This window comes from Anopheles marshallii, chromosome 2 (genome assembly GCF_943734725.1).
Source record: "Anopheles marshallii chromosome 2, idAnoMarsDA_429_01, whole genome shotgun sequence".
Classification (NCBI taxonomy): domain Eukaryota; kingdom Metazoa; phylum Arthropoda; class Insecta; order Diptera; family Culicidae; genus Anopheles; species Anopheles marshallii.
In genome coordinates, this window is record NC_071326.1 from 20,916,664 (window position 1) to 20,928,442 (window position 11,779).

Sequence of the window (11,779 nt, forward strand, 5' to 3'; positions counted from 1 at the left end):
CATCATCAACACCACTTTCATTGCCATCAGCAGTTCATTGTTTGACATGCACGAGAGTGATGAGCGGGTGTAATGTATTGCATTCTGCTGAAACAGGGTAGTGTTGTAGCGCTTACTTTAAAATTAATTAACATCATATTTGTTCACACAGATCAAGTCCGTCAAAAGCGGGAGGTAAAAACTATGGCAACGAGAGCGAAAGGATGAAGTATGCTTTCATGGCAAGAAAAATGCTATTTAATTACCCAGCGTGTAAGTAATTGTGTTACGATTCCATTTTGACGCAACGAATGGACTAATGGCATCGTTGTGGTCTTATTGTGATGTGTTCATTTTGTATGTATTTAATACTTTGTACAATACTTCATGTATAAACATACATTAAAGATTTCCTTTATTCATACAACATGATTAAATTGATTCTATGGGTATTCTTAGAACAATTGAGTTCGTTCCATGCTTTCCACTATTTCGACATTGTATTATTTTTTTTAAAGCAAATTTATGCTGTTCGTGAATAATTTTGGCACAAGGTGCTATGAGAAAAAGGCTTTAACTTTAGCCTACAAGATTGTCAACTACAGCACACATTATTGTTTACCCATGGCATTCGCGTATATTGTGAAAAGCTTAAAGGCGTCCGATTGAAATAATTGATGACAAACGATGAATAAATTATTCAGGCTTCATGTACAGCTCAATGTTTATTGTGTTTATTGGACAGTCTGTTTATTGTTAACATTGATTCATTTAAAAACCCCATCGTTAACTGAATTATTGTACCTTCTGTGATATCACAAGATGCTTCAATGTAATCAAAACTAACAGCAACTATTTAAACTAAAAGCAGTATTACAAAAATATACTTATACATTTCAAACCCAAATCTGATAAAAAGGGTTTACAATTTATAATAACAAAAACAAGCCTAGGGTGACGAAAACCTTCACCCCATCAAATAACAGATGTATATTACAAAATAAAGTAGTCCAAACCTGGGTAATCTGTGGTGGAACTTTTTTTTTTATTTATGTGGTCCCCGCATTTGTTGTTGGCTTATAAAATAGTAAACTAAGGTTTGATTTGCTTACAACACGGGAGAGCACGTATGAGCATTGGACCATAAATAAATTTTAATAGCCTATTAAATCTTCGCATTTGGCAATGAAAACGAATATTTATAGCTTACTTTGGAAATCGGAATATTAAAACAGTTTGAACGTGATGCAGGCTAGGAGTGTGCGTTTTTTTTTTTCAAGAACGATTTACGTTTTCATCTTTAAGGCAAAATGTATCTTCAATTGTTTATGTATAGATATTCAAAACCCAAAACATTAAAATACGAATATAAAGGTAATTCCAATGGTGTTAGCTAGCGTTCCCTGACCAGCATTATCAAAGGAAAATTCTTGATGTAAAGGCTGGCTCGTCACAAACGGTTGGTATTTGTGATCGGATTCAATTGTTTGTGCAAATCATTTAAAATAAAATGTTTCGAACACAAGCCATGAGCAACACAATTTAAATAAATTTGGTAGGTTAAAATTTAAAACCTTCATTCAACTTATCTTTATTTCAAGCATTTTTGATATGACAGTTAGCTAACTGCTCTTTCTTCTTAGCTTACCTACTTTGGTGCTAAACGGAACCTGAACGAAACCACAAGGTGGCTCCACTGGATTAAACCCAAGCAATTATATTCTGATAGTGTCAGTAGGTGTGAAAAATAATCATCTAATAATGTGTACTCCTATCCATAACTTGTTGCATATTTTAAACAATTTCAGTCATGATAATTTAATTAAAACTCGATCAATTCATACAGAAACGAGCTTATCAACGTAGTTCTTTTTTTTTGCTCTCGTGAAACGAGTAATTCATGGGCATCATTCACTGAATAATAATTCATGATTGAGAACTTAACATAACATGCCATTCCACTATTTTGAGTGCTTTGAATAAGGCAAAATAAATTGTTTGAAACATCGTGGTGCATTCAACCACCATGTACGACCATCCATAGGGATCCATAAGGATAAGGATTAAAAGAACCTATCATTAACAGGCATTGAAAAAGAAAAGATATTAGATAGTATTTTTTCAGTTCCATGAACACAAATCCATTGGACGACTTTGTCAATGAAATGAATAAGTGCACATGTGAACCGGGATGTTACAATATTTATATAATACACTTACCTCATTATACATGCCTAAATTGTTCTTCGGAGTAATTGGTACATATAAACATTTTGAGTTAAACACAAATTTATCAAATCTTTACTAGTTTGACATTTCCGAAAGCAAACAATACAATCGAAGAAATCGGAAATAAAATACCTTTATGGTTTTCCACTTTATTTCAACAAGACTTCAATAATCCAAAAGTGGGAAGTCGAACGAAAACTTTCCATAACACTCAGAAAGTTAGGTTCTATATGTAAGATGGCAAACCATATCAAACGAAGTGTGCTCTATCCTGCAGGCAACGCTATGTTTCAAGCCTTCTAAATCGATAGGTTATTTTCCATCAAAGCTATGTGCACTACATCATCGCATATATAACGATTGGGAATCAAACAAGATTTTCAAACACATACATAAATCACGATTCATATTTCGTGATTCCTCGAATTAGTGAAGTATAGAGAGAGAATTTCTTCATCTCTATATCCAGTATGTCCTGCGTTATAGTAATGAATACACTTTTACTGTATCAAGTATCTCTTTTATTTCCAGTCATTTTTTGCTACTTGCATGAATGTACCCATACTGCATAATACCAATATCACCACAAAACTAAACATTTGTTCAACCGAGTACTTTGAATCACCAGTTTCTTGGTTGATGTGCTTCAAGTTTTTTTCACTTTATACCGGAATTAAACCACGTACTCGAACCTACTCGTTGTACAAGCTACCTCAGTTTCTCAATATTTTTTCTACCACCTGTTCTTTTCTTCGTTACACCTTTATAACTTTCCCTTAGCATCAGACATAGATGTATGCTTAGCCAGTGATCCGGAACTATCCGGTTGAGAAACTTGTTCGACATCGATACGCTTCCTTTGACTGTTTACCTTTATGCCATCTTGCGAAAGAAAAGGAAAACTTTCCCGACTACAGCTGTGTCATCTTCTACCGTAAACGAAACCAAGCGGCAATGTTTTCATGCCGTGTTGAAATGTAGAAGATGATGCGACCATCATGCCATTTTGAAGCTTCTATTTGTACACGTGCTTTGATTCCGATTGGCTCACGCAACCCCTTTTATTAAACCGGATTTTCACTTGTTTCGGGTTTCCTTACACGATGTAAACCAGCTGCTCACTCACACACGAGTCGTTACAAGTTCACAATATGCTATCAAATGTTAACGGTTAAGCTTGTCAACAGCTTGAAAGTTTTACTTAGAATGGCATTTTTTTGATAAACTATTGGCAGAAAATATAAATCATGCTTCGATTGTAAGAAGTAAAGTTTAAATAATGCGAAATAATAAAGAGTTGCCTGCGCTTAGTGACCATCGTAACATTAATACTCTTAAGACATTCGTGAGTAAGAATCAAATTTAAGTGTCTTACTACATTTACAAAAGAAAGGAAACGTCGTTCTGAGACGTTTTGTTCTATATGAAGTATTATGGTATAAAGAAGATACAACGAATTAGAAAACTATGCATACCACATCTTCAGTACCATATCTTTGACTCATAATATTTCGAAGTCCGCAATGCGTTAAAAATGGGTTAGCAAACATACTCACTGATCACTAACTGATAACAAAAGCTACTTATCCTCTCCATTTTACGCAAGTACAATAAAATGGCTAAAAAAAATGAAAAGACAAACGATTTATTACATCCTAGATAGCTAACTTTTATCAAACCGGGTGCAATAAAATGAAATTCCACACATTTCTAGTTCAATGATGGTGCCCGTATGGACGTGCTTGTGCATTGTTGACACCGAAGGTATAAGAGCCATGGCTATGAAAGTTTCGATTATGTTATCGTTTACACACTGCGGCTAGCGATGCAGTAATGAAAGCAGGTTCTCTGCAATGCAGCGGCTCCTAGAACGGCGTTGTTGTTGTGGAAGATGTTTAAATATGTAGAATTTCGTCATGAATTTGAGAAAGTATAATGCATACTTTATTCCATGAACTTAATGATCTATAATTTTCTAATTGGAAATATTTGCTTCAAGAATGTCATATTAAGTATACAAAATTGCCACCTTACACTTGAGAAGTTTGATGGGAGTTGAGGTACATTTCACCTAATGTAGTTTATAGTATTTTAGTCTGGATTGGTCTGCTCTATCATGATAAAATGTACGGTAATTTTTCCGAACTGGTTCAAATTTTTTGGAAGAATCATCTTTTTATTTACCTTTTTTTATGATCACAATTACCTCTGTCAACTGGGTTATCTGGGTTATTGTACTACCATTTTTGGAGTAATAATCATTTCAAATCTAAGAACATGTCTTTTTCATTGCAAATTCTAATTATTTCTATCTTTTAACATTTTATATCTGCAAATCGTGGAACAAGTTGAACTGTTGACATTCAACCTTCAATATTCACTCGTCAGCGTGGAATAGCATCGAAGCAAGCGAATTAATTGATCTTATCCAATTTAAGACACATTTGTCAAATTTAAAAAACATGTTGAATACTGTTAAATCAACCGGAGTAAACCACCTCGGCTAACCGACATTGGAAGGCCACAGTATGTTGCGGTGATGCTGTGGCTGCTTCCAAAGCATTCATCGGCAACTTAAACCAAAAAGCTTTGAAAGTAACTTGGTCAAGGGAAATGTTGTTCGATGTGGTTATTGTAATACGAACCACCGATTTTGGAATGAGGTCTCGCTTCATTTACCCACTGCTGACCAACACCCTTTGTTTAGCATCCGGTAGACCCACACGAAACCTGAACCAAAACTCAAAAGGGTTTTTGGCCGGTGGGAATCCATTAAATTAATCCCTTTACATCCTCAACAATCCATTCGTGATTCTTCTTCACTTCAAACGGAGCAAGCAAACCATCTAAGAAAAAGCACGACAACGGTTACGCACTGCAAATGGTGTACGGCATGAGATGCATGAAAAGGATTTGTACCCAACACACAATGGTTCCGGGTTATACTTAGCGAACAGACGCTGAACCTTTTTGCCGCACTTTGAACCTTTCATTAATTGAAATCGATCTCCACCTTCGTTATGTTAAGCCAACCATAAAACCAGATCCTGTTTTTTTTCTCTGATCGATAAGATGAACAAGAAATGCGTTAAGCCATTTAAACCACTTAGCAAGATTAATGGAAGCGTGGGTCATGCAAACGGTGAGCTCTTGAATTTTTAATTATTTACACGTGCGAGTTGCTAAACGCTTTGCTTCAATTATCTGTTTATTATTAAAAACTTTGCTACCAAAAAGCATAATTGCACAGTCTAATATTCAATTAATTTCTAATCGATACATCCTATCCTTGCCTTCATGTTAATTACGTTTCGAATTAATTTATATCTTAAACTCATGCTTTGTGGTCTCGCGTGTTACTAAGTAGAATGTTACGAACCTTGAATCTCCTGAATGCCAATGCTAATGTTATAAAACCCCTTTCACAACAAAAGATATGACCATCAACTCTTTCAAACTCTACAGTACCAGCATCTCAATCAACTTTTGGTCAACAATCATCAGTTTGTCGATTTGTTTACGTTTGTTTCAAGGTTTTAATTACTTTCACTGCTGTAGCGCCGTGCGCGAAGAAAAGAGAAACTTCAGGAAAATGGTACACGTCACATGAAAACTTCCGTTCCCTTTTTCGTTGTTCGAAATTATATTGGTTCCATCTTGGGGTGATTCTTGAAGTCTTTATTCTTTTAAAGAATGCTTTACTGTAAGTAAACCACTGAGTTTTAATCCTTTAATAAGTAAGAATTTTACAAGATTGTTTTGTTTTGTGTATAAAATATTTCTAGAACTTCAAGGCTTTCAAAGGATTTGATTAATAATTTGATAACTCCCACCAACCAGATGACCAAAAACGGTTCATAAACCCCAAAACGAGCCAGCTTTGATCTGTTTCTTACCTGTCCGGTTTCTTTCTGTTGCTATAATTTCCAGTGCGTTTAATCTGTCTGACACTCCGAGCTGATTGCAAACCTCAAAGGGCGTATAAGAAACGTATTAGTGTTGGTCAACATTTCTCCCACTCCAAGCCGATACTGGAAGGCAAACATTTTCGCTCTCACCTTCGAACAACCACCGCCTCTGATCCACTTAAGCCGTCGATTAACTTCCAATCAAAGTTTAAGCACTTGGCAAGCACCGGAAACTTTTGTTGGCCACGTCTCTCGATGCCAAAGTTTGCGCAAGGCAGCAACGTGGGAAAATTGAAACCACAACTAGCTAGCGGAGATTATGTGCGGAACTGAGCGGTTCAATCGACCGTTGGCAGAAAAAGTATTCGAAGAACTTATTGAGAGGCATTGCAACAGAAAAAAACCACGCAGCCAAACTTTACCTAACGACCACCGGTTGATGCTGATCAAAGAACAAAGAGTTTTGATAAAGACACATTCACTTTATACACAAATCAGATGCAGAAATAGCTTTATCAAAACAAAACTAAACCAACTAATCTTTATAAAACATTGCTGATATGTCAAGTAAATAGATTAGAACATGAAATTATGAAACTGAACTGTTGTTTAAGGAGCAACACTCTTGATGGTGTGCTAAAAAGACGTTAAGTAGATTTATCACACGTGATAGACGAAAGTTATGTAATGTGATGAATTTAAGAATTGCGAGTTAAGAAATCAACCGTTTGATTCAACACATTACGTCACAAAACCGTTCGTTGGATTTGCGCAAAACATGAAAGAGCGAGACGAGGTGATAAACGTAGGTTTAAAAAACTAGTGTTAACCTGTCTAGGGTTTTTGTTTGCTTTTATTTAATTATTATATGATAACATTTATTTAAATAGCTTATTCACTCTTTATTACACGTTGTCAACCATTTCATGACAACAAGTTTATCACTTGAATTATAAACCATATACGCTTACTAATGCTCATCTTACAACAAAAAATATAAAAACTATGTAAAGAATCTACGAATCGAAATCTCGATCGTAAATACCAGAAAGGAATTTTGCTTAATGCCAATGTCGCTTGCCATTTTTTTCATTTCAATCAACCACAATCTACAACCGCAATTCAACAAAAATCGTACGAATTGGTTGGAAAACTAAACCACAATTTTCAATCGAAATGAGATGCATACCAGCATTATAGTTGCTGCTGTGATCGTTTAGAGCAGTGATTTTATTTTCCACTGTCAGTTTCTATTTGTTGGTTTTGTATCCTCACCATGCTAACCTTGCCCCATCCTCGCTTGCTAGCTAAGTTAGAATGAATTCAGTTTTGATCGTTAACATTACTTTGCAAAACCAATCAATCGATGGATTTGGAATGCTGGTAAGCACATTCACAACGTTGCATATATTTTCTCCTGAGATCCATAGTCTATACACAAGAGAACAGGAATGAACTTTTTGTTTCTTACTTCCTTTTCAACTATTTTGCAGTGCTTACATAATCTGCTTTAGTAGAGCATCCGTCAACGTAATCAATATCGACAATCGTATTCGTGCATAAGGAAATAATTTTTCGAAAATAGTTGATGAAAACTCCAAACAAAGGAATCATTTAATTTTATTTTACTACTTGTAATTTGTTGAATCAACATTCCAAAAGATTGCTCAACTGACAATTTTACAATTTCATTTCCTTTTTTTCAATTTTTTTAGTGTAAAAAGGTTTAAAATGGAGTTCTGTGAAACGAAGAGCTCTACAATAACTTCATTTTCTTGAAATTTTTATTTTTCCAATCTGCTAGTATTGTTCATTAAGATCGCTCTACGCGAAGACTATTTCTTACTATTTGTCCGAACTCAACCAATACGAAATATTAAAATCCCCTTCTCTAACAAATTAAGTTTCTGTTTAAAACGACAATACAGAATCTATGTTAGGTTTTCATTCCGGATTCGAGCTTTTTTCACTTACTCAATTCTGAACGTACAACATCTATGCAAATCAATAGCATTGATATTTGAAATTTACAACTGGTTTTAAACAAAAGCAGACCCAATGTCAATAAATTTGTAATCAAGCTCAAACTCATCAGGAACAAATTCAGTAAAAATTAATGTGTTTGTATGCTACAATAAACTTGTCCATATTGAAAACGGATTGCTATTTATTTAGAAAGTTCTAGTATTACTAATGATTTGAGGATACACAACGGTTTTTTCCTTGGAAGTTCATTATATTGGCTTGTTACATAACTTCATTAGATACTTCCTGATGGTTCATTAGAATTTTGATCATTCTTAATTTAGCTTCCGTGTAAAGTGGGATGTTTACATCCCCTTGCTGTGCTATATTTTGCTCCATCAGATTAGCTTAATTCCCATGCTACGATTGTTCGTTTGTCAGGAAATCTGGATGAGCCAACCGCAAAGGCCACACATGAACGACATTGGTTAATTTTATGATCAAAGTTTTTAATTGAATGTCACGGAGCAGCTCAGGAAATGAGTTAATTTGAAACCGTCGAGAGAAATTGGACCAAGATAATTGAGTACCGAAGCATGGGCCGTTCACCTGCGAAAAGGATTTAAATAAGCAATATTTTGCAACAAGGGATCTAACGGTAGTTTGACATTTAGACCAACTTTTCACAGTAGGGAATCATCACTAATGCGAGGCCTTCTCGTGAACTTCAAAACTTTTCTTCAATTACGTTAAAAAGTTTTCCTCCAGATAAGAAATTTAACTGAATTGATTAAATAGGAACATATATAGGAACTAACACTGCAGATGAAAGCAACCAATAGAAAATTGGTAATAAAAAGTTGATCGTAACAAATCGAATACAGTGATTTTAAATATTTTAAAGATTTTGTTTAAAGAAAGATTATGAATGTAAATACCGAAAACTAGTATCAAATCCAAAGTCAATGCTAAACAGTTTAAATTCAATATTTTTGAAGATCAAATCGACTGATTCTCGTAATCTTCCAATCCATTCTGGTGTGGATTTTTTGGAGCAAATAAAGCAAGAATTATAAATCGATTTAAAGAACATTTCCTTTATTCGACTTGCTTTATTTTGCATTTACAGAAGGAATGAATCTAAAGCGTCTATACAATCGATAATCGCATATTTCTTATACTTTACGTTCCCTGCCTTTGGAGTTCAAAATCTCAGAAACGAAAACGGGGCCAGTTTCATAACGGAACAAAGTAGAGTTTTCCAATATTCTGCTTTATTTTCTATCTCTTGAAACACGAATCGTTATAACAGACACTATCCGAAAAATAGAGCAGACAAAACGGAAGAAAACCAAAGGAAAGTACAGTTGCAAATGGGTCTTCGGTCGCTCAAAACCCTTCTCCAGGATTTACAAATGCAGAAAAGGTAAGGTCCGCACGAGAGACGCATACAAAACGAACGGTTTCCGTTCAAGCCCCAAGGCCCCATGAGTATTCGTTTTGCTTGTCTGGCATTTTGTGATTTCATCAGCTCCATGCTTTCTTCGCTTTTGCAAACATCTCGGTCCTTTGTTTGGTTTTGTCTTGGAGGTGCTTGAAGAAAATATGATTGTCTGGTGAGATTTCCTGGGCAGCTAAAAATGTCCACCATTTCCCGTTACCCGTCCCTGGGGGTGCTTCTAAAAATAGGAAGCTGTTGTCGAAAACGTTACTGCTAGTGTTGTATTGAACAATTCCATTTTGCAAAACGATTAACTTGCCTTTATAAATGCAAATGAAAACTAAAGTTGAAAACGGATCAAGTCGCGGAAGACTATTACGTTGATTGTTTGATTTCTCTTTCGTGGTATAAGTATTGTAAACTTTGAATGCACGATGAAAAATTGTAAGGAGATTTGTAAGGAAAACTGTATTGAAGAACAAATATTAGTGCAAATATCATCAAACATCAATATCATTACGTAAATATCAGAGCAATTGACTCATGATTACGTTAAACCTGCATTGTATGTTATTACTATTAAAAACAGCATTCAATTAGCAGCAAACATAATCATGTTGAGTTAACCGCATTAAAAACTAATCATTAGTAATATGTTTGAAAAAATAGCAAAACCCATTACAGGCCATTAAAGTAACCATCTTCATTGCTATGTCACGAAGTCCTCGAAACTGCTAATGACAGACCTAAATTGGCAGAAATTTGAAGCCTACTTTATTCGTTGCCCAATTTACGAATCATTAGAGCGCTAAACAATTGGAAAACATCACAGAAAATAATCGAAAGTGTTTTGTTCCCTTTGCTCGTTCCTCTGTACCGATGTTTCAATATTCCACCCAAACCGATGCTCCTGAAAACTGGGCCAGGGTAAATGAAAAGCAATTAAACACCTAACGATCCATAAACAATTCAGCACACCGCTCGGTGGGTTTCTTTACAGTCGAGAGGAAGCTATGATGGTGCAGAAAGTTGTTGTTGCTAAAACATTCCAACGCACCAACCATCGTGCAGGGGTGAGACTGTGTAAGAAAACTTTAGCTGAAGTGGTGTCGTTTAACGATGCTCTATTCAATTAAGAATTTGCCAACAAGGCTGCTTATTCAGCACAGGAAGGAGCTGGCGAAGTGTTTCAATACACGGGGAGTTGTTTATTATCGTATCTCACGGTACTGTGGTATGCTGAAAATTCCATTTCAAATTTCAACACCCAAAACGCGTTCAATGCTTGTGGATCGATCATTGACTTTCTACTCTAGCACCGTTGCATGGAGACTTCTTTGAGGCTAAACAGATATGATTAGTTTTCAATTACATCATCGCGCCCAACATAGGAACAGCACAAGCTAATACTGTTTCTTGGTAAGAGTTTTACGTTTGTTGAGTTTTGTGTACGATTTTTTTCAAAACATCAATTATAAAAATATTAAACATTAATAAACATGATTCTTGATAAAACACTTGCTGACTTAGAGAACTGGAGCGTTCTGTAAATTTTCAATATCAAAATATTCTACCTATACTAGACTAACAACAATACAAAACTAGAAAGGCAACACCCGCTCGTAAAAACGCGAAGCAACGGATAACGAACGACCTAAAAGGTGAAAAGCATCAAACGAAATGTCAAGTCCAATCAAATCAAGAAATTTCGTTGAAAAGGGTTACGATAACCTAACGAAGGGATTTAAGCTCAACTCTTTTATCGTTGACAGTTTTAAAAAGATAATAAAAGATGATCGAGTAGGGCGGAAATGATGATTTCAAGCACCTTATTTAGAACACCTAGACCAACACTAGGATAGAGTTAAGGATAAAAACATTCCATTAACAGTTAACGAAAATTAACTTTAAAGTGACATGTGATGTGAATACTATCCGTTTGTTACATTTTACGTATTTGATTTATTACGGTATGAAGCATTGAATAAAAAAATACTTTATGTATGAAACTTAAGTAGTGCCATATTTAATTATCAATTATACTAAATACTATCACAATTAAATCAACATTTGTTCCAACACCTAGTAATGTCAATTTCTTCGATATATAAACATGTCCTCAAAAACCAACTGGAGCATAAACACAGCTCGATCAATACGTCAGTCACTATTCCGTGGCATGCCTGAACAGACTTAAAAGGATTACGCTTTTGCTACTTAAAGTCAACCGATCGTACCAATTACTTCCCCGTAGGAT